Source organism: Emys orbicularis, chromosome 1, assembly GCF_028017835.1.
Source record: "Emys orbicularis isolate rEmyOrb1 chromosome 1, rEmyOrb1.hap1, whole genome shotgun sequence".
Lineage (NCBI taxonomy): Eukaryota > Metazoa > Chordata > Testudines > Emydidae > Emys > Emys orbicularis.
The window spans coordinates 238355713-238380034 of NC_088683.1; the positions used below are offsets into that span (position 1 = coordinate 238355713).

Sequence of the window (24322 nt, forward strand, 5' to 3'; positions counted from 1 at the left end):
CCATCATGGGGCAGGGAGGGGAACCTGAGCAGTGGTGTGGCCTCGTGTGTCAGGTCACAATGCCTAGAGTGGGGCACCATGAGACACAGGAGCCACAGGAGCTGCCACTCCAGAGTGAGTGCAGGACACTCCTCCAGCATCCCCACCTCCAGCATCCCCTTGAGACCAGGTTGAGGTTAGGGTTGTAGTGTCGGGGTGGAGGATGCTGCTGTGAGTTGATGGTGCCCCTTTGGTGGGATGAGGAGCGGGGGGATGTCTATCCAAAATCAGGGAGCAGTCATGGTAAATATAATAATCTTTGACTTTTACTAAATTTACAACTCCTACTCCAGTGTTAATCTCTCATGCTTTTTGTCATATAGTTTTCCTCTGTGTCCAAAGGAGGATGTACCTTCCCTTTTCTCAGTTCATCTGTGCCCTGGCCCCCCATCAATACAGCTAGTCCCAAACTAGGGGGAACTGACCCCATACTTTTTCAAGGGAGACTTTCACAGACTTGGGGACAACAAACAGTATGACGTGTGAGTGCTGATGTCATCTCTGCTTAGTTCCACCCAATATACACCAAGTTTGACTGTCCTTTGCCTACATAAGTGCAGTGGTCTATCAGACTTTATGAATCTGTATTGCTAATTAAACTCAATCTTCCATAGATCTCTCTACTTCCCATCCCCCCATTTTTTTCTTCAGCATCTTGGAAATCTTGAACCAAAGCTTTCATATTCTTTTATTAATTGCAACAATTGTAGCTTGAATCACAACTTACATCTGTTAAAAATGGGTGAGTGAATCTTACTTACTAAGAGCTGTAAATCAAACATCATGTGATAAATCAAATTCACATGACATCTGTGACATGATCAAAGGGAAATCTCTCTTCCTCTTTGGTTATTGGGAGCTTGGGAATTAAACACTTTGTAATCTTGAGATCTGTTAAACTGTGAGATAATCTCCCAAATGAAACAAAAGAAGCTCCATTACTTGGGTCATTTCAAAGTAGATTGAACAAAGAATTAAAAATACACTGTCAGAAACAATTCTGCAGAGGTAAGTGGTGTGTGAACCATATAAGCTCATATACTTTTCATGTATTTATGAAATAAGTGAAAAATTTAAAACAAGATGAGGACACATCTTTTCCTCTTCCTCCTCTTCAAAGAAATCCAGATGAAGAAGCCACCAATGATATTAAAATGAAACCAAGCACTAAAACAGAACTAAATGCTACTGAACAGCTTGATCCATGCTATCCCATTTTACTTGTGCTCTTTTCGAGATGAAAGAGTACCATTAATATGGGTGTTTTCATATTCTCCTACATTGCACATTACTTGAATTAGATTTAATAGTCAAAAAGTGACATATCATTGATGAAATAACACTCTAATTTTGTGGTTTTAATACAGTAGATATCCAAATAAAAGAGTAAGGAAAGAGCATTAGATTTACAATAGGGCATTTGTTTCTACATCAGTATCGTGCATGGAAATACAGATGGATTTGCATTCTTAGCGTGTGCGTGTTTTTCATGTACAATTAACATCAACCAGTATGTTGCTCTCTGTGCTCAAAAAGACAGACAACTGAATGGAAATAATTATTACAAAGCCAAGGAAATGAACTGATGCTAACAGCCATTTTGCTCTGATGTGTTAAAAATCCATGATCTAAATAATAGCAAAAGGAAACTTTGTCTTATAAATGAGCTCGCTGCAGGCAAATATATAGCCAAGAAAAAATATATTTGCAATGCTCCTTACAATACAAAGATGTGGTTTTTGTGATAAATTGCTTTTGTTATGTCTCATTCAAAAATGCTCTTTGTTGCTGGTTTGCTTTAAAGTGGGTTTTTAATTGACAAAATATGACATACTTAACAGAGAACACACTCCATTATCTGTCCAGTGGCTACAGGATTAGTTATTTTTTATATTTACATGCAATGCTGTTTGGAAATCATGAGTAGCTATCAGTAGGACTTAGTAAATGTACAGCAGTGGAAATTAAAAGCACCTCAAAATAGCCCATAAGTAAAAGATTTTAGTAACTTTTGCAACTCACACTTCTTTAAGGATGGTCTTAAGCAGATACTACAAGACCTAAAATTTCACCTTATTTTAAAATATATATATATAATTTGATGAAGCAAATTTGAATTTTAAATCTGTTTTAAAAAAAAAAATCTCTTGCTTAAAAATTTTAAGTAATCATGGATTCTGTATATACAACATGCCACAATAATTGTACTTTACTAATAGCGTGCCATACAGCAAACAGAGGGAGCACAAGGTACCTAGCAAAATGTATTTTCCTACCTGTTTTGACATCATAGATGACATCACAATTTGGAATGGAAATAAGGTGTACATTTTTGACAGTGAGAGTATTTAACCACTGGAACAATTTCATAGAGTCTCAGGCCAGAAGGGACTATTATAATCATCTAGTCTGATCTCCTGTATTGCACAACCTGTAAAAATTCTCCCAAAATAATTCATAGAGTATATCTTTTTAAAATGTGAGAATGATGGAGAATCACTTTGTAAATTGTTCCAAAAGTAATTACTGTAATTACTCTCACTGTTAAAAACTTTCCCCGTATTTCCAGACTGAATTTGTCCGGCTTTAACTTCCAGCCCTTAGATTGTTATACATTTTTTTCTACTAGATTGAAGAGTTAAATATTTATTCCCTATGTAGTTACTTACAGACTGTAATCAAGCCACCCCTTAACCTTCTCTTTGTTTAGAGAAATGGATGGAGCTCTGAATCTATCACTGTAAGGCATTTTTTCTAATCCTTTAATCATTCTTGTGGCTCTTCTCTGAACCTTCACCAATTTATCAAATCCTTCTTGAATTGTGGGCACCAGAACTGGACACACTATTCCAGAAATGGCCACATCAGAGCCAAATAAAGAGGTAAACTGCCTCTGCTCTTACTCAAGATTCCCCTGTTTATGGATCCCAGGATCACATCAGTTCTTTGGCCACAGCATCACTTTGGTAGCTCATGTTCAGCTGATTATCCACCATGACCCCTAAATCTTTTTCAGAATCACTGCTTCCCAGGATAGAGTTCACCACCCAGTAAGTATGGTCTACATTCTTTGATCCTAGATGTATACATTTACATTTAGCCATGTTAAAACACATATTATTTGCTAATACCCAGTTTGCCAATCAATCCAGATTGTTCTGCATCAGAGACCAGTCCTCTTCATTATTTACCACTCCCAAAATATTTTTATCATCTGCAACCTTATAAGTGATGGTTTTATGTTCTCATGTAGGCCATTGATTAAAAAACATTAAATAGCATGGGTCCAAGAACCAATCACTATTGGACCCTTCTAGAAACACACCTGATCTATAATGATTCCCATTTACAACTACATTTTGAGAGCTATCAGTTAGCCAGTTTTTAATCCATTTAATGTGTGCCATGTTAATTTTGTATTGTTTTCATTTTTAATCAAAATGTTGTATGGTACCAAGTCAAATGCTGTACACATATCCCAGTATATTTAATCAACACTATTACATTATCAATCAAACTTATAATCTCATCATGGCATGACATTAGCTTTCTTCCAGTCTTTTGGAACTTCCCCAGTGTTCCAAGACTTACTAAAATCAACATTAATGGTCCAGATACCTCTTCAATCAGCTATTTTAAAACTCTTTGATGCAAGTTATCCGGACCTGCTGATTTAAAGATGTCAATGGAATGGCCCAACTGGGTTTTGACACCGAACCTGCTTAGGTACTTTTGAAATCACCCTAGATGTCTATCTGTATCTTTTGGACACCAAAATACCTTTGAAAATCTGTCCTTTACTACTTAATCTCTGTTCAATTATTTTACTAATAAGTAATGTTAAATATATCGGGTATCTTCCAGAATTGCTCCATTTTACCTTATATGAAGATCACTACCATATTTGTTTATTCCCAGGATTTTTGTATCCTTTTCATTCTGTTACATTTTGAAAAGAATGTGGTTTGATATTAGCTAATTCCCTTGAAGGATTTGCTGATTCATATTCAGTTTTTCTCATGTTCTGTTACCTGCTTTTTTATCAACAGGAATAATAATATGGTCACCATTGCTTCCTAGTTGTCCATATCAGTTTTCCTTATGAAAGGAAACAATTAAAGTTTAACTTTAAAATTTAAAACAGTTCAGTATCTCAGCCATCTCTGAGTTATTAAATTATTTCCCTCTTTATCTATTAATGGGTCTCCTTCATATTGTGTTTCTCCTTTTTACACTATATTTAGTGGAAGCTTTTTTTATTCCTCTTAGCCATTTTGGTTAGCAGTAACTCCTTTTGTTGTTTTTCTGCCTTTTTATTTTCCTTGTAAACCTTAGGTGACACTGTATATTCTTGTTCATTTACCTCCCGATTTCGCCACTTTCTGTGTAGGTTTCTTTACTCTTCTTTGTACTGCTACGGTGAAGCAATGTTGAATATTTCTTGTTCCTTGATTTTCTTTTTTAGCAAGGTTTACAATTCAAAGGAATTGTAGTCTATTGGGCCTTAATTGTGGTTTATTTTAAGGAGCCCCAACCTTCTTTCACTCTTGCTGATTTCAATGCTTTCTCCCACTTCCCCATGCTTACTTGGGTTTCTTTATTTCCTCCAAATTAGTTTTCTTTAAATTGTATGCAACATGAACTACTGCTGTCTTTTGTAAAGCCATTCCTTATTAAAATGAGCTGCAGGTAGCTCCCAGTTAGTATCAAATGTTTAGTTAATTTCTTCCTATGATTAAAAACTAAAGTCAGAATGACTTCTCTAATTTCTGTTCCTGAAGTTTTCCTCTAAGAACATGTTGAACTGGGCTATTCCAAGAACTGTTGTTGATACATTTTTCACCAGTCTCTTCTCTGTAAACAAACACAAACAAACACACGGCCCTACAAATAAAAGTTGTCAATAGATTTTAAAGACTCAAAAAGAGGATGTGACTTTGTTTTATTCTGAAACAATGGTATTCACACCAATATTTGGCATATACACAAGGTAACTTCTGTCTTCATTGTTATTTATAGTCCCCACAGGTAATAACTTTATAAGAATGGAAATTAAACAGGCAGGAATAGAGAGGAAAGATGGTCTTGTGATTAAGGTACTAGACTGGAGCTGAGGAGATCTGGGTACAATCCTTGGCACTACCCCAGACTTCCTGTGTGAGCTTCAACAAATCACTTAATCTCTCTGTGGTTCAGTTACCCATCTGTACCATGGGGAGAATAATAATTCTTTTCTCTCTTGGTCTACTTACATTATAAACTCTTGGTGGTAGGAAATGTCTCTGATTAAGCACATGTAAAGTAGGACCTCTAGGTACTACAAATTAAAATAGTAGGCTCTAAAATGAAGAACTGCTCAGCAATTCACCCCGAGTTACCCTCCATGCCTCATAATAACTACAAGATTCTTCACACCTCTTTTCATTTAGGTTCACCATCTCTCTATAGGCTGCCTCCTCTCCGTCTCTCTAGCCCATTCACAGTCAGCAATTCACATATCTTTGTTGTTAGATGTCTGTGACCTCTAAATGAAGATCCTGCAGGTCCAGAGGGCAATGGATTTAGGAGTCATTGTACCATGAAGAAATTAAAGCATTCAGAAGTAAGGTTTAAAACTGAGGCAACTAAAAGATGATTTGACTGATTTACTGACAGAAGAGGTAAACCCTGTTAACAAAATTAAATTGAATCCTTTATTCTCGGTGTTCACAAAATGTGGCCAGAGACAAGAAGGCAAACATACATTTCTTTCAAGAGGAAGAAGACATAGGAAAAGAAAGCAGGACCATGCCAGAACAGAATTTCAGGACATTCAGATATTGACAAATGGGGTAAAGCTCTATGGCTGAGTGAAACAGAAAAAATGCCAACAGGACATTTTAAAACATGTACAAGATCAAAGAAATTATTGATGTATGCAAAAGAAGCAGTCTTTAATCTGTGCTGAATAGTTAACAGTTTCATGCCCCCAAAGAGTTTACTAACTGAGGGCATGATTGAAAACAATGTATATAATAATGTACAGTACACAGAGTGAGGTTTTTAGCAGACACTACAGTGTTAGGATAGGACTCCTAATTCAAAGAAACATATTTGGGATGCTCTTAAGCTTCCTCCTATTTTCAGTTATCCTATGATGGTAAATGTCCTTAGCAGCATAGTAATAAAGCCATACGTTTTAGAAATGACATCACTTCTGAGAACTATAAGAAGTAACTGGTATGGCAGATTTGCCAGAAGGCTATAACCAAGAAATGTGTTATCAAATTGAAATAAGATTTTTCAGAATATGGTGTACATAAAATGCGAGGTGGATATAAGGAAAAAACTAATTAATATGTTGTACTGTAGGCAACTCCAAAATGGGAATGTTTGGAGTTCTGCAGGGCTTTAATAAACCTATCCTAAAATATGAGGATATCTTATCTGCCAGTCAAACTTGTTCAGCCCCTTTAGGTGATAGAAAAAAACAAGATAGCAATGTTCAGAAGTTTGAGGCTTCAAGAAATCCTACATTGAGAGGTACACCTAAAAGTCAACTAGTTAAGCACATTTCTGTTTCCAATATAATTTTAATGTAATTAGGGTTGGGGAGGAGTTGCAGTTTGCTAAAATATCACTTGCTTATAACCATCTGGAAAAGTAGTCAAATCAAATGCCTTCTACAAGACTGCAGCTAAACCGTTGCGATCTTTATTGAGTGTTTAAGCTTTATTACACAATCATAAAGTCTTATGATGTCTGTAGGGTAGTTGTGAGGCAAAATAATTATAATATAAAGTGTAAACTTATCCATGATTATATTTACACCTGAGTTTTTGGTAGTGTTGTACTAACCACTCAAAAGTTTTCTGTTAATTAAAAACAAAACACCTTACACAGAGATTACAAAGAGATAATCACTCAGAATCCAAGAATGATGCATTCTGTATGGCTGACTCAACTGTCACACAATATCCATTTTATTTTGTACCTCTGCAAAGATAGTGCATACTCTGAATTCTCGCTGTGAAGTCATAATATATAAGCAAGCTTGTCACCAGGAGGGGAGTAGGGGATAATAAGATGTCCTTTTACTTTCTGACATGGGCACCCTGTACCATTTGAAACTCAGACGAAGAAGCAGGCTCCACAAAACTGCTAGTTCCCTCTCACCCCTACTTTACACAGATGATCTGGGAGGGTGAAGTACTGGACTCCATCCCACCCCCCGTGTGTTGGCTGGCATATCTACGTTTGTATGCTGTGGTGGATATAAATTCAGTTTGGTTTTCCTCCTTCCTCAGCAGATTAAGATTCTGTGACTCATTGTGACAATAGGGGAGCAAATCTGCTTTCCAGGCTGTTCCTGAGGCAGTGCAAAGACACACTACCCTTTGACTCACGGCAGATTGAAAAGTGACACTCTGATTCCATGTATACAGTGGAAACATGTTCATCTATTGCAAAAGCTGTTACCCTGGGGTTGGGATATAGACACTCACACCTTTGTTTCTACATGAACAAGTTACTAGTGGTCTGTGTGGAATGATTTGGTTTGTTTTTACTATAGCAATCACAGCATAAAAATCCTTTAAAATCTTTATTATATTCACATGGAAATAAACATTTGAATTGCTTTTCCCTTTACAACTTAAAAAGTTATACTCTAGTTTAACAATTTTTTTCTTCCCTCTCCATTTAGTTGTTTAGTCTCCTAAAAGGAAATATTTTGCTTGGTAGTCTCTCACATGGTATCAGAGGCTCTTTCTGTGAGAAAAGAGAATCTTGCTTTATTTCTGCCCATGTTTTATTCTGATCTCTCTTGGTCCCTTTGTATGTGTGTCTGTTTTTATTTGTAAGCATTCATCACAGGTGTTCATAACTCTTCGAAGTTTAAAAGCATTTTATAGAATTTCATTACCTTGCTCTTTGTCTAGCAGGGCTTCTACAGTCATTCTTTGTATTGCTCATGATTCTCTTTCTTCTGGAACCTCTTTAGTTGTCAGTGGTTTATTTTTCAGGTTATAATGATTAGTGTCAGATTCAGTACTAATTCCCTTAATACCTCTATAGAATCTGGATCAGCTGATTTGTATATCTTCCATTTACCAATAGTCATTTATGAATAACTATTTTTTCACAGTAGTCCAGCCTAAGTGACCAGACTTCTTTCCTCTCTTAAAGACAGACTCAGAAAAAGAGTTCAGTATCTCAGCCATTTCTGAGTCATCATTCATTTAATCCTCCTTATGAATTATTAACAGTTTGGTTTTCATTATAATACTGTTACTACTCTTCTGACACATTCCTTAGTCTCTTTAAGTCCATTGGCCTGCATTGATCCAGTCTGCGTTTTTTCTTTCAAGTCTTTATTCTTCAGCACGAGGAGTCGTGTTTGGTTGCTTCCTCCATTTCTTATTTCTTGTACAGATTTTTGAACAGTACTTTATGAAGCCACATTGGGCAGTTTTGCTTACTTGCATTCTTGTTTTCTGGAGGAATTGTAATCTACATTGTGATGTTGTGTTTTTAGAATTCCATACTCATGCCTTAATGACTAGGGGCCTGTTTCAAAATATCCACGAAGTCAATACAGAGGGCTTGGCTACACTTGCGAGTTACAGTGGAATAAAGGAGCCCTGGGTGCACTAGCTCACTACCCGTCCACACTGGCAAGGCACGTAGAGTGCTCTGATTCCACGGCTACAGCGCTGCTGGTACTCCACCTTGGTGAGCGAAATAACGTTTGCTACGCCCCCGCTGGAGCGCCGCGGTGCCAGTGTGAACGAGGTGTTGCATTACTGCGCTCTGATTGACCTCCAGAAACGTCCCATAATTCCTTAAGTCAAGTGGTGACTCTTGTCATTGTTTTGAACTCGCTGTAGGAATGCTGTAGGAATGTGGATATGCCCTTTCAAAGCTCTGTTTCTGACAGCTGGCTGCTTATCTGCTCTGGGACAAAGGAATTCTGCTTGCTTTGAGTGAGTGAGAGAGAGGCGGGGGGAGGGAGTTCTGCTGCTGTCTGAACTTACAAGACAGCATGCTGACATGCTCTCAGCCCCCCCAAAACCCACTCTCTCTCCCTCCACATACACACAACACACTCCCTGTCACACTCCACCCCACCCCCCGCATTTGAAAAGCACGTTGCAGCCACTTGCATGCTGGGATAGCTATCACAATGCACTGCTCTTTGTGGCATTGTAAGAGCTGCTAATGTGGCCACACCAGTGCACTTCCAGCTGAGAGTGTAAACACTCAGCAGTGTTTTCCCTGCTGTGGTCTCCGAAGGCTGGTTTAACTACCAGTGCTCTACAACTGCAAGTGTAGCCATGCCCAAAGACTTTTGACTCTAGTAGGTTTTCGATCAGGCTTGTCTACATCATAAAATTGCACTGATATAATTTAGTGTGAATTTAAACGTACATAGGTGAACCAATGTAAAAAGTGGTGTGAACATTCTTATTTTGTTAAGAGTGGCTTATTTCAATTTAGTTTAAAGTGATTAGGAACAGATTTAAGTAAACTGCAATAAGCCACTCCTTTACTGAAATGAGAGCACCCACACACCTTTTTGCACTGGTTTAATTATATCAGTTAAAAGACGTATTACAGTTATCGAGCTGTGACTTTCCTGTGTAGACAAGCCCTACATTTCTTAATTCTCCCCAAGTATGCTTTCCTGAAATCTAATACTTCCGCACAGCTTCACTATGTTTAACCCATTCCTTATTGCCACAGACACGCAGGAAGAAAAACAAGATGCAAGTGATGTAGTTTAATTAGGCTGCAACTTTGTTAACTCATCTGGGAAATCCCCGGAAATAAGTTATACTGTGCAGGACCATTTTTCCCTTAACCATTTCCAGCTCTTTTGGGATGGCTGCTGTCAGACGTCCCCACTTCAACCCTGGTCCCAACCTGTTGCAGCTCCTAACATCTGGTACAGCAGGGAGACAACCTCTTTTCCCAAATCCTCCCCTTGTATACAGGCTAAGGGAGACTGGGAAAGGGGGCTGTCTCCCCACTGTATCAGATATTAAGAGCTACAACTCCTCTTTCCTCAGCTTTCTTGGGGGATGCCTTCCCCCCAAGTCCACTTTTAACTCTGTTTCATCTGGGAACTGGACACCCTGTGGCAAAAATGGGGACACCTACCGTAAGGAGGCACCAGCAATCAGCTTGGCTGCCTTTTCCTCCTACCCCAACTCGTGTTCCCAGATAGTTATCAGTCCACTGCCTAACATTGACTATCTTCCCTAAATAACCCAGGTACCCAATATTTTGTTTTCTGATAGATAATTACCAGTCATCCCCATTCATATACAAATGTAACCATCTCCCAATTTATGCACCTTGTGATTTTGTCAACCCATGGAGGTCAGGTTGTCCCCCCACATACCTTCTGCTGCAGGATTTCAGACCAATGTATAATCCCCATTGAGAAAAGGTCCTGAATCGTCCCCAAATCCCTTTTTCCCTAATGATAAAGTCAACCCCTTTACAAAATCCCAGATCAATTTCATTCAGGTTAACAATAATCGTGTCTGGTGACTGCTCCCTAGCTGCCAACAAATTTGAGGGGGCAGAACACGCCCCTCCTTCCATGTCCACTCAGGATTGCCTCGCCACCAAGGCCCAGCCGTGAACCTTCAGGTGAACTAGCTACCCACATGTGGGCCTTGAGCACAATACTGTGTCTGCAGTGGCACATATGAGCTCTCCTGACTCATTTGCTTGCTCCTGAGATGGATAGATAATAAAATTATCCATTCAGATGGTTGATTCCCAACTGGAATTGAATTGAATGCAATGTCCAATTACCTTCGTTTCCTGACCCTATAATCCTAGTTGGTCTACGTGTGTCTCTGTCCCAGTCCTGAATGAGTTCACAAGCAGGGGAGTATAGCTCACTCAATATGTAAATACTTTTGTTGCTTCTTGGCTTTCTTATGGTACTTATCACAATAGTATCCTGGCACTTTGTGAACAATGCATTTAGCCTCACAATACAGCTGAGAGGTAGGGGTAAGAAATATTATTTTTATTATTTAGACATAGTGACCACCTTTTCACCTCTTCTCTCATATTTATATCCATCTATATTGACATTTCACTTATAAAAACCATCTCACCAAAGGTTATCATCATCATTATTTAGTATCATTATTTGGTCGTGGTACATGTAGGTACCAATGACATAGGGAAGGATAGGAGAGAGGTCCTGGAGGCCAAATTTAGACTGCGAGGTAAGAGATTGAAGTCCAGGGCCTCCATGGTAGCATTCGCTGAGATGCTCCCAGTTCCATGCACAGGGCCAGTTAGACAGACAGAACTGCAGAGTCTCAATGAGTGGATGAGATGATAGTGTAGGGAGAAGGGGTTTAGATTTATTAGGAACTGGGGAAACTTTTGGGAAAGGGGGAGCCTATACAGGAAGAATGGACTCCACCTAAACCAACATGGAACCAGAATGCCTGCACTTAACATTAAAAAGGCCGTAGAGCGGTTTTTAAACTAAGGGCTGGGGGAAAGCCGACAGGTGCGGAGGAGCACGGTTTAGACATCCCTTAGGGGAGGATCTATTAATAGAGAATCTCTATGTCCTGGTGAGGACGAGAGGATGGAAAATGATAAAGTACAGGCAAGGTCTGATCACAAACATTCAAATAAAAAAGAGTCCCATTCAATTACATCGTGTAATGGCAGACAGCTAAAAGGAGATAAGTTTTTAAAGTGCTTAAATTCTAATGCTAGAAGTCTTAATAATAAAATGGGTGAACTAGAGTGCCTCATATTAAATGAGGATATTGATATAATAGGCATCACAGAAACTTGGTGGAATGAGGATAATCAATGGGATACAATAATACCAGGGTACAAAATATATCAGAAGGACAGAACAGGTCGTGCTGGTGGGAGAGTGGCATTATATGTGAAAGCGTAGAATCAAATGAAGTAAAAATTGTTAATGCATCAAACTGTACCATAAAATCTCTATGGATAGGAATTCCATGCTCTAATAAGAATATAGCAGTAGGGATATATTACTGACCATCTGACCAGGATGGTGATAGTGACCCTGAAATGCTCAGGGAGATTAGAGAGGCTATTAAAATAAAATAAAAAAACCTCAATAATAATAATGGGGGATTTCAATTATCCCCATATTGACTGGGTACATGTCACCTCAGGACGGGATGCAGAGATAAAGTTTCTTGACACATTAAATGACTGCTTCTTTGAGTAGCTGGTCCTGGAACACACCAGAGGAGAGGCAATTCTTGACTTAGTCCTAAGTGGAGCACAGGATCTGGTCCAAGAGATGAATATAGTTGGACCGCTTGGTAATAGTGACCATAATATAATTAAATTTAATATCCCTATGGCAGGAAAAACATCACAGCAGCCCAACACTGTAGCCCAAGACTCAAAAAGTAATAGCTTTTTTTTTTAAAGTACATCAGAAGCAGGAAGCCCGCTAAACAACCAGTGGGGACACTGGACAATCGGGGTGCTAAAAGAGCACTCAAGGACGATAAAGCCATTGTGGAGAAACTAAATGGATTCTTTGCATCGGTCTTCACGGCTGAGGATGTGAGGGAGATTCCCAAATCTGAGCCATTCTTTTTAGGTGACAGATCTGAGGAACTGTCCCAAATTGAGGTATCATTAGAGGAGGTTTTGGAACAAATTGATAAATTAAACAGCAATAAATTAAACAGCACCAGGACCAGATGGTATTCACCCAAGAGTTCTGAAGGTACTCAAATGTAAAATTGCAGAACTACTAACTGTAGTCTGTAACCTATCATTTAAATCAGCTTCTGTACCAGATGACTGGAGGATAGCTAATGTGATGCCAATTTTTAAAAAGGGCTCCAGAGGTGATCCTGGCAATTACAGGCCTGTCAGCCTGACTACAGTACTGGACAAACGGGTTGAAACTATAGTAAAGAAGATAATTGTCAGACTCATAGATGAACATAATTTGTCGGGGAAGAGTCAGCATGGTTTTTATAAAGGGAAATCATGCCTCACCAATCTACTAGAATTCTTTGAGGGGGTCAACAAGCATGTGGAAAAGGGGGATTCAGTGTATATAGTGTACTTAGATTTTCAGAAAGCCTTTGACAAGGTCCTTCACCAAAGGTTCTTACGCAAAGTAAGCTGTCACGGGATAAGAGGGAAGGTGCTCTCATGGATTGGTAACCGGTTAAAAGATAGGAAACAAAGAGTAGGAATAAATGGTCAGTTTTCAGAATGGAGAGAGGTAAATAGTTGTGTCCCCCAGGGGTCTGTTCTGGGACCATATTCATAAATGATCTGGAAAAAGGGGTAAACAGTGAGGTGGCAAAATTTGCAGATGATACAAAATTACTAAAGATAGTTAAGACCCAGGCAGACTGTGAATAACTACAAAAGGATCTCTCAAAACTGGGTGACTGGGAAACAAAATGGCAGATGAAATTTAATGTTGATAAATGCAAAGTAATGCACATTGGAAAGCATAATCCCAACTATACATATAAAATGATGGGATCTAAATTAACTGTTACCACTCAATATGAGTGTAGATAGTTCTCTGAAAACTTCCACTCAATGTGCAGCGGCAGTCAAAAAAGCAAACAGAATGCTGGGAATAATTAAGAAAGGGATAGATAATAGGACAGAAAATATCTTGTTGCCGCTATATAAATCCATGGTGCGCCCACACCTTGAATACTGTGTGCAGATGTGGTTGCCCCATCTCAAAAAAGATATATTGGACTTGGAAAAGGTTCAGAAAAGGGCAACAAAAATGATTAGGGGTATGGAATGGCTTCCGCATGAGGAGAGATTAATAAGCCTGAGACTTTTCAGCTTGGAAAAGAGATGGCTAAGGGAAGATATGATTGAGGTCTATAAAATCATGACTGGTGTAGAGAAAGTAGATAAGGAAGTGTTGCTTCTCATAACACAAGAACTCGGGGTCACCAAATGACATTAAAAGGCAGCAGGTTTAAAACAAATAAAAGGAAGTATTTCTTCACACAACGTACAGTCAACCTGTGGAACTCCTTGCCAGAGGATGTTGTGAAGACCAAGACCATAACAGGGTTCAAAAAAGAACTAGATAAATTCATGGAGGATAGGTCTATCAGTGGCTATTAGTCAGGATGGGCAGGAATGGTGCCCCTAGCCTCTGTTTGCGAGAAGCTGGGAATGAGCAACAGGCGATGGATCACTTGATGATTACCTATTTTGTTCATTCCCTCTGGGGCACCTGGCACTGGCCACTGTCGGAAGACAGGATACTGGGCTAGATGGACCTTTGGTCTAACCCAGTAGGGCCATTCTTATATTCTTATCAGTAGTTCTTCTATTTTTTTAAGGCCCAATACACTCCATACCGACTCCTACACCTGTGTGGAACCCTGTTGACTTCAGTGGGGCTCTGTAAAAGCACAGCCATCTGCCCGTGCAGAGCTGATCACAGGATAGGTACCTTAGTAGTATTTTAGTTTAGCAATTAACACTTGTTGCATATGTTCCTTGCTTTTAAGGACATACATTTAAGTACATTACTTTGAGATGGAAACTGAAAAAACCTTCCTACCATTAGAACTGATGCCTCCTGATCTGGGTTCAGACATGTTAGTGTGAGGGAAAACTGCTGCTGCTGCTCAGGCTGTACCTATGCTGTAGATCAGAGGGTGGGCAAACTATGGCCCGCGGGCCACATCTGGCTCGTGGGACCCTCCTGCCCGGCCCCTGAGCTCCTGGTCTGGAAGGCTAGCCCCCGGCTCCTCCCCTGCTGTTTCCCCTTCCCCGCAGCCTCAGCGCGCCCCGCCGCCGGCGCAATGCTCTAGGCAGCGGCCTATGAGCTCCTGGGGCAGCGCAGCTGCAGAGCCTGGCCTGATCCGGAGCTCTGTGCTCCTCAGCGTGGCTGTAGCACTGCCAGCCACCAGTGCTCAGGCAGTGCAATAAGAGGGCAGGGAGCAGGGGGGGTTGGATAGAGGGCAGGGGAGTTTGGGGTGGTGGTCAAGGGGTGGGAGTGTGGATAGGGGTCGGGGTGGTCAGAGGGCGGGGAACAGGGGGTTGAATGGGGGCAGGGGCAGTCAGGAAGGAGGGAGGGGTTGCATGAGGCGGCGGGGGGGCAGTCTGAGGTCAGGGAAAAGGGTGGTTGGATGGGCCATCAGGAATGAGAGGGGGGGGTTGGATGGGGTGGCGCGGGGCAGTCAGGGGCGGAGGTTCCGGGAGCAGTCAGGGGACAAGGTCGTGGGGGGGGGGGGAGGGGGGCTGATGGATGGGGCAGGATCCCAGGGGGGGCATCAGGGGGCGAGAAGCGGGGGGGACAGATAAGGGGTGGGGGCCAGGCCATACTCCCCTCCCCTAACCGGCCCTCCATACAATTTCCGAAACCTGATGCGGCCCTCGGGCCAAAAAGTTTGCCTGCCCCTGCTGTAGACAAATGGACTACTTCAATCACTGGGACCCTTAATATGGCATGTTAATTAGCACTAAATGTACTTAAACCATTTTAAATTAGAAGAGCAGTTGCCATAGCAGCCACCATGTCATATGATAATTAAGGTGCCTCTTAAAGAGAATTTCCAGTCTCTGGCAAACTCGAAAAAAGAGGATATGAATGCAAAAAGCAATTTACTTGACCTGTCATTTTCCTTAATATCTTTGCTATTTAAAATATTTGGGTGTGAATAAGAGTTTCCTTGCTCTCACCACTATTTGTGATGTCCTTTTATGAAAATGAGTATGATGGTCTAAATTCACCTTCACTGGAGGAAGAAAAAGACTGGGCAAGAGAGTACTCCTTGTTTTAAACATAAAAATCTTTAATTAGGGAAGAAGAAATATAGTACAAAAGAAAAATACATCACATGTGAATGTTAAATTTAAAACAAACTGACACTTGAAAGTTTCTTTAAGTGTGAACATTTATTTCTAAAGTGGAGATTGTGCTGGTGAACCACTACATACAATAGTTAGTTTTTACAATGTTGTAACGCAGCAGTACATGTAACATTTTTCAGTAAGGGGATACAGTTTACATTATAAAAAGGATGTTGAAAAGTTGGAGTGGGTGCAGAAAGGATACACAAAAATGATTTCAGGACTGGAGAAAATGCATTACAGTGAGAAATTTAAAGAGCTCAATCTAATTGACTTGTCAAAAAGAAGACTGAGAGGTGATTTGATAAGTGTGTAAGTATCTTCATGGGGAGAAAATACTGGGTACTAAAGGAATCTTCCATCAAGCAGAGACTAGCATAATAAGAACCAATGGATGATTAACCAACAAGCTACCCAGGCAGTGATGGATTCTTCATCTCATGAAATCTTCAAATCAAGACTGGAAGCTTTTCTGGAAGGTATGCTATGATCAAGTACAAGGTGTTGAGCTCAATGCAGGAGTAGGTGGGCCCATGAAAACAGGTCAGACTAGATTATCTAATGGTCCTGTATGGTTTAAGAACCTATGAATTCATGAATCTATAAATGTTATCCCATTTTAAATGCACATTTTGGTACTTTGGCTTTTATTTGAGGATCAGAAACTTGGGTCAGCATTATTAGCCCCATTTACAGATGAGAATAAGAAAGCAGAGACAGTTTAAGGTTAAAGTCCCACAGTGAACCAGTAGTTAACAGATATACTTTGTTGAAAGAGAGACGACAGCATACTTGGGATTGGATGGAATCATTCATGCCAAAGACAAATAGAGTGTACTTGAGTCTGTTCCAAAATGTTATCATATTGTTCATGAGTCTAATAAGGAGCTTTGTGAACTGCTGATTTGACCATTGAGCTTAAGCATATATGAAGATCCCACTTTGTCTGAATCAAAATCTGTTGTAAGACATGGACTCTCCTAAACCCTGCTCAGGGATCACTCTGCAAACACTCTTCAGGCAGGTTTTCTTTTTGAAATTTGTATATGTATTTACTGTTGGTGAAAGGTGCTGGATTAGCAGCCCTGAAGATTGAAGTACCCTGTCCACAGAAATGGTAAAACATGGCTCTTTAGAATTTACTCTGCTAACATGCCTCAAGAGCACTCGTGTACAGCTACCTCTAGAAGTGAGAAAATAATTTCTGAACTATATTTCATTAACACCTTGACCAGCGAGGGCCCAATTCCTGCTTAATCTGCTCAGTTTCATTCCATGCATTTATAATGTGGCCATCACAGTGGCATCTAGGCATTATGCACAATTTAAAAACAAATGATCTCAGCATGTCAATACTTTTATGGAAATTAGTCCTGTCAGAGATAGCAAACATGTGCGATTTTGAGAAAAAGTGAAAGCAATTTATGTCTATACCTCTGATAAACAAAAAGACTTGGAGGATCATATCAAACCACTGCATGCCAAGTGCTTGGAAAGTGAAACAGCTGAATATAAGTTAGGACAACCTTTAAAAATATCTTTGAGAAGAGAGCAGTCAGTTTCCATGCACTTTAAATGCTCTCTAAATGCAAGCTGTTTGCTTGGATTTTGAAGGATTGTACAATGTGAGCTGAGGGGTGAAAACATTGTCTACTATAGATTGTTTCTTATATGTTTGACATTTTATTTTAGCAAGTAGCTTTGAAATGAGTGTTGTTTACTTTTTATATTCAGAATATGCTCACATTCTGCTCTCAGATATACAAGTGTAAATCTGGACTTACTTCATTGATGTTAATGGACTTACTTTGGATTTATGCTGTAGTGTCTTTCTCCACAATTTACCAAAAACCCAGCCCCTTCTCTCTTCGTGTACTTGTCCAAGCCTTGGTTATCTCACATCTTGACTTACTACAACCTTTCCCTCTTTAGCCATTTCCCAACTTGCTGCCTTTCAGTTTTTGTGGAACAAAGCAGCTACAATGAGTAGATTTTCCTGTTGCTTCAACTACACTGTAACAGTTCAAGGCAACTATACCTGTATTGCCCCTCCATGGTCAACCAAGGAGATTCACTATGAGCTCCTGGTTTCTCAGCCATCACCTTTCATGTGTAGAGACCCGCATCTCTCTCTCCCTCCTTACTGGGGATTTTCCAGGTTGCACTGTTCCCTGCCTACACTGTCATATCCCCAGCAAGCCAAACTGCCTAAATAGGCCAGCATCTGTGCTTTGCTTTCTCACCAAGGTCTTATGACAGGATAACTGCTAGCAGTTATAAGTTACCACACAACTCTTTCTAAGCAAGCACATTTATTATTAAGATGAAAGCATTACAGAGAAAACGTATTAAAAATAAAACAAACTACACACATCCTAATAAGTTTACCAGCCCCTCCCCCCTTCCCACCGCCCACACACATTCTGAGGACTCTGGCAGGAGTTGTTACCTGAGATTCCTTTACTTTCTGTGAGGCGGTATCAGTACCATCCAAAGGAGATGCAGCACCTCTGTCTGCTATATGACTGACACAAAGCAAGTGCTTTCTCTTTAAGCCAGAACTTTATTAGTCTCCAGCACTCTCACCAGAATTCCTTTAATCAAAGTCTCTGCTTTATTTAGTCTCAAGCACAATAGGTTATAGAGCACCCCCAAACAATAGTTACCTATAGTCTGGAGGGGTCTTAAGTGGTCAAACAACAAATTTTCAGTATCCCTCTATCTGCCTGTCACCAGGGATTCCAACAGATGTCCAGAAGGTCAAATCCAAATCTTTCAGACCTATCTACCCCTTTTATAGTAGTAACTGCTACAATTACCACAACAACATCTCAATCAAAGAAAAACACATTAAGCAAGAACTTTTTAAGCAGTTAGTTATAGAGATGTATTTTTGTAGAGTCTGCAGTCTCATGGGCCCTGATACACACACGCCAGAAGTCAAATATAGATAGACTTCCTGTTTTCCACAGACGCTTACCCCAGCATATCAGAGAGGATGCAGTCAGGCCCATTCCTCATGATCTGTCTCAGCTTTGCCTTAGCTATACTAAGTTCCTGCAAAGGCCCTTACTAGCTTCTCTTGGCAATAAGCAAAATAATCGATATTCCATCCCAGTAGTTGGCAGTGGCTTGGATCCCTGGCTGGTTGCCAAAATACCCCTCTACAGGAGTCTGTTCTTCCCACTTCAACAATAGGGTTTTCTGTGGTTTCAAGTTCAGAACAGCCTTAGCTTAGCTCAGAACCAGCACAACCCTGAATAGTTCAGTCTTTCCTTTATACAGTTTGGTCCTTCGATCTTCAAATTCCAGGAAGAGTGGTCCTTCCCTGAGGGCATAGCTTCAAAAGCAGTGGTCCCCCCCTGAGGGCATAGCTTCAAAAGGTGGGACATTTGTATTCACCTTCCCCTAGCAATTCCTAAGGCAAACCACTTGACACTGTTTCTCCAAAAAGTTCATTCTTGTCTGGCACATGGTTCAATGCAGTTTTTTGAATTTCATAATACTTTTCAGGGTTCGTATCATATCTCCCTTCCCCCAGAGAGCGATTACATACAATCCTGGCCCACAATAATGCATAATCTTTGTGTTTAATACAATGGGCTCCAAAGAGACTTAAACTTAAATCAATTAGGCTTTCAGGGATATTGTAGTGTTATACCAATAAAGACCAACAGGATCTTGTAAAGGGGATAAGGCAGAAAGTGCGTTTATTATGAATACAAAGCAGGAATTCAGATATGAAAGAAAACCAAAATACAATCACCTATAGCTACAATCCTTTACCCACCCCCCACCCCCCCACACACACACATGCTCTGCAAGCTTAAGGTGTTGTGACGTTGTGCAGTCTATATGGTTTTATAAAAATATAAGTGAGTATAATGTAACTGGGATATGCTTCATGCAAAAGGTCTCTTGTAAGGTATCATTACAAAGCTTATAATCTACTGAGTGTGATCATCCTATTTGTAGAAATGTACCACTCTTGTATCTAAAACTAGAAATATAAAATGTAACTCTGAGGGCCTATTGTAATTATGTAAAGTGTGGGCCATTAATGATGGTTTGGAATCTTGATGACTCCCATTGTCTGCAGATGGCTGTTTACCTGTGAGTCTCCCTGTATATGTGTGTGCTGGCAAGTGAGTAATGAAGTCTTGCAGTGACATGTGATCATGTCACCTGAACTGGAATCCATCTTTAACCTGGTGCTTTTCCAGTGAGGGGGGGTGGAAACTGAGAGAGACAAAGGGTTCCCGCCTTATGCAAAAGATATATAAAGGGGTGGAAGAGAACAGAGAGGGAGAGGAGCCATCATGGAGAATCCCCTAGATAACACCTAAGCTGGAACAAAAGCTGTACCAGGGGAAAGAATTGTGCCCAGGCCTGGAAGGTGTCCAGTCTGAGAAAAACTTACTGAAGCATCTCTGAGGGTGAGATTATCTGTATTTAGTTTGATTAGGCATAGATTTGCGCATTTTATTTTATTTTGCTTGTGACTTACTTTGTTCTGTCTGTTACTACTTTGAACCACTTAAATCCTACTGTCTGTATTTAATAAAATCACTTTTTATTTAGTAATTTACTCAGAGTATGTATTAATACCTGGGGGAGCAAACAGCTGTGCATATCTCTCTATCAGTGTTATAGAGGGCGAACAATTTATGAGTTTGCCTTGCATAAGCTTTATGCAGGGTAAAACGGATTGATCTGGGTTTAGACCCCATTGGGAGTTGGGCATCTGAGTGCTAAAGACAAGCACACTCCTGTGAGCTGGTTTTCAGGTAAACTTGCAGCTTTGGGACAAGTGATTCAGACCCTGAGTCTTTGTTAGAGCAGACTGGAGTGTCTGGCTCAGCGAGACAGGGTGCTGGAATCCTGAGCTGGCAGGGAAAACAGAAGCAGGGGTAGTCTTTGCACATTGGGTGGCAGCTCCCAAGGGGGTTTCTGTGATCCAACCCGTCACAGGTGTTATAGTTACCAGCCTAGAGGTTGCTCATGCCAAGTTACTGGCCAGGTAGCCTGGACATGAGGGTGGAGCTGAGTCGTTGTCAGATGCGCATCTGATGCCCCTGGAGGGTGGTTGCAGAACCAGACTCAAAGTTCCTGGGTTTTTGGTTCTGTTCTTATAAGATTTTGTCCTTATACAAGTCTATGGAAATCGCTTCATCATGCTGATGTTTGTTTGAAGTGATAATCAGCAGATGGCACATCCATGACGGCTGAGTATTATCATGTTCTTCAAGTCTTCATCCAGGGGGGCACTTGGGTGGATTCCGGCTTGCCCTGCGGGGTCATCCGGTTATCTCCGCTCTGCGCATTCTTCGGCCATGGAATACCATAGTTATAACTCTTAGGCTGGCACCTTTAACTTGCTAATTATTTATTTACATTACACACACTCATTCACATGCATTCTTTATCTTTCCTCCTCTTCCTTAACATCCTCATTTTACAATTCTATTCTCCAGATGTGACAGACCTAAATCAATCTATTTAACTTCTTTGATACAACAGAAGAAAACAAGTAGGATAATAAATGATGGGAGGTAGAAGTCTCCGTAAGATCAATTCCGGAGCACAGTTGTCTTTACAGCAGCTCTTATCACTTCCTATAACAGACTTTCTGTCTGGGGATGTGCTGGTACAATTAGCAAGTTGTCCTTGTAAATTTTTACATCGAGATACGGCCTTGGTGTTCCCAGCTAAGATCCCTATTTTCCTTTCTGTTAGCTAGGCCTGTTTGAGGCCTAAAGGGGGTACAGGCCCATGTCCATGAAATCAAATATAAGGCTAATACCATCCAACAGTAGGACATTGCCATATCTGTCTCACACTGCACTTCCCTCTTCAAGCCCTCCACTCTCTCTTCCTTGCCTACCATATTAACTTTGAGCTTCTTGTCCTGACACCCAAATCTCTGCACAACTTAACCTCTGCAATTCTTATTTCTTATCATATCCCCCATCTTCCTTTCTCTCCACCTATGATGCCTTACTGATCCCTCCATTTCACTTTTCTACTCTCCGCTTTTGTGCCTTCTTTCATGCTAACACCAGTACTTGGCTCACTCTGCCCATCCCATTGTGCCAAGTGATCCAGGCCTTTAAAATACACTTATTTTGGGAGGTGGCAAATGCTCACCCTTGTCAACAAAATGCTACAACTGCGTATAAAAAGAGAAAAAGAAAAAAAAGAACCTAAAATTTTCTGAAGAAATAGAGATGTTCATATTCTAAGTTAAAACCACCCCTTCAGTCAATTCCACTGTGCATCTGTCTTTATAGATTATATTCCTTAGGGCAGAGAGTTGTGTCTTTTTTCTGTCATCCACAGTGCTGAGCACTATGGAAACTCTTAAACCATCATAATAAAAATAATAAAAATGTGGTTAACATGGAAGGTTCAAAGCCCTCTCCAAAGGCTGAAGCAGTGTCCAAAGTAATGATGCATGTGAGTGTCACATAATTGTAAAGCTTTGGAGCTCAGTTGTTATGGAATGTTTCTAATTAATTTGCTACACAAAACAACCCCAATGACACAGTTGTTTAAAATAACCTAGGAAGTGGGTTTTGACTGAAAATGAATTTATTTATTTATCATTTGCATATTTGCCATGCCAAGCAATAGTGTTCGTAGTGGCCAAGTGGAGCTCTCGGAGCCCACCACTGAATTTGGTTAGCGGGCATTCCTCGAAAATGTGTATCATTGTTTGATATGCGCCACAGCTACAGCTTGGATTGTCTCGAAGACCCCAATAGTGCTGATTGGCTATACAGAGGTCTTGTCCAGAACAGAATTGGTTAAAAAGGTGGCAGGTCTAAGCTGGGCGGGCGAGCAGTCGGGTCTGTGATGAGGATTGGTAGTTGGTGTTAAGCACTAGTCTTCCCAGCACAGGGACACTGCTGTCTCGTCCTGGCAGCCTCGACCACATTGGATGTCTTGATGAAAGACTGAAAATATAACTGGCTATCTTAGCAGACCAAGAATTTATTGACCTCAGCAGATTTAGGATGAAATCCTGCCCATTCATATTAATGACAAAACTACTATTGACTTCAATGGGGCCAAAATTTTACCTACTAATTCTAATTTGGGATCCAGATGTTCTCAAGGTAAAATCCTAGCTCTAGTTCAGTCAATGGGAGTTTTGCCATTGACTTCAGTGGAGCCGTGGCTTCACTCACTGTTCACAATGTGGCACCTCACCTGAAATAAGCACAGCAATATCACATACTGTAAGATGGGACCAAAAGACAGATTGCTTTCACTCCCAGAACCCTAATTAAAGCACATAAAAATAGACTCACTGTCAAGGCTCCTTCCCCACTCTGAACTTTAGGGTACAGATGTGGGGGCCTGCATGAAAACTTCTAAGCTTAATTACCAGCTTAGATCTGGTCCACTGCCACCACTCCCAATGTGCTAATTCCCTTCCCTGGGTAGCCTTGAGAGACTCTTCACCAATTCTCTGGTGAATACAGATCCAAACCCCTTGGATCTTAAAACAAGGAGAAATTAACCATCCCCCCTTCCTTTCTCCCACCAACTCCTGGTGGATCAAGATCCAACCCCCTTGGATCTAAAAACAAGGAAAAATCAATCAGGTTCTTAAAAAGAAGGCTTTTAATTAAAGAAAAAGGTAAAAATCATCTCTGTAAAATCAGGATGGAAAATAACTTTACGGGGTAATCAAACTTAAAGAGCCCAGAGGAACCCCCTCAAAGTTACAGCAAACAGAGGTAAACACCCTAGTAAAAGGTACATTTACAAGTTGAGAAAACAAAGATAAAACTAACACGCCTTGCCTGGCTGTTTACTTACAAGTTTGAAATATGAGAAACTTGTTCAGAAAGATTTGGAGAGCATGGATTGAGGTCTGGTCCCTCTCAGTCCCAAGAGCGAACAACCACCAAAACAAAGAGCACAAACAAAAACCTTCCCCCCACCAAGATTTGAAAGTATCTTGTGCCCTTATTGGTCCTTTGGGTCAGGTGTCAGCCAAGTTACCTGAGCTTCTTAACCCTTTACATGTAAAAGGATTTTGGAGTCTCTGGACAGGAGGGATTTTATAGTATTGTACACAGAAGGGCTGTTACCCTTCCCTTTATAATTATGACACTCACATAGAAAAGACACTCTTAAATATTGTAATTGGAATCAGGAAATTGTCTGTGGCTTTCTTTATGAGAAGCTTACTTTGATTACATTCCATAAAACTGACTGACTAAAAATTAAGGTCTGAAAATGATTTTACTTGTCTGACAGCTATTCATTTCCAAATATGGGGTTTGAGACGAGTGTCTTACATTAGGTGTAAGCAAATTAAGCAATACAAAAATGTATCTTGTATATTCTGAACGGCACAAGAGGTGAAAAATTCACTGCAACCAAACTGAATTTT

At 40.4% G+C, this 24322-nt stretch overlaps 1 protein-coding gene across 4 annotated transcripts in view; it reads left to right on the plus strand.

The window, feature by feature from the left end:
* The window catches only part of NLGN4X (neuroligin 4 X-linked), a 191860-nt gene that overhangs the window by 14759 nt on the left and 152779 nt on the right, over positions 1 to 24322 (plus strand). The window lies entirely within an intron of this gene.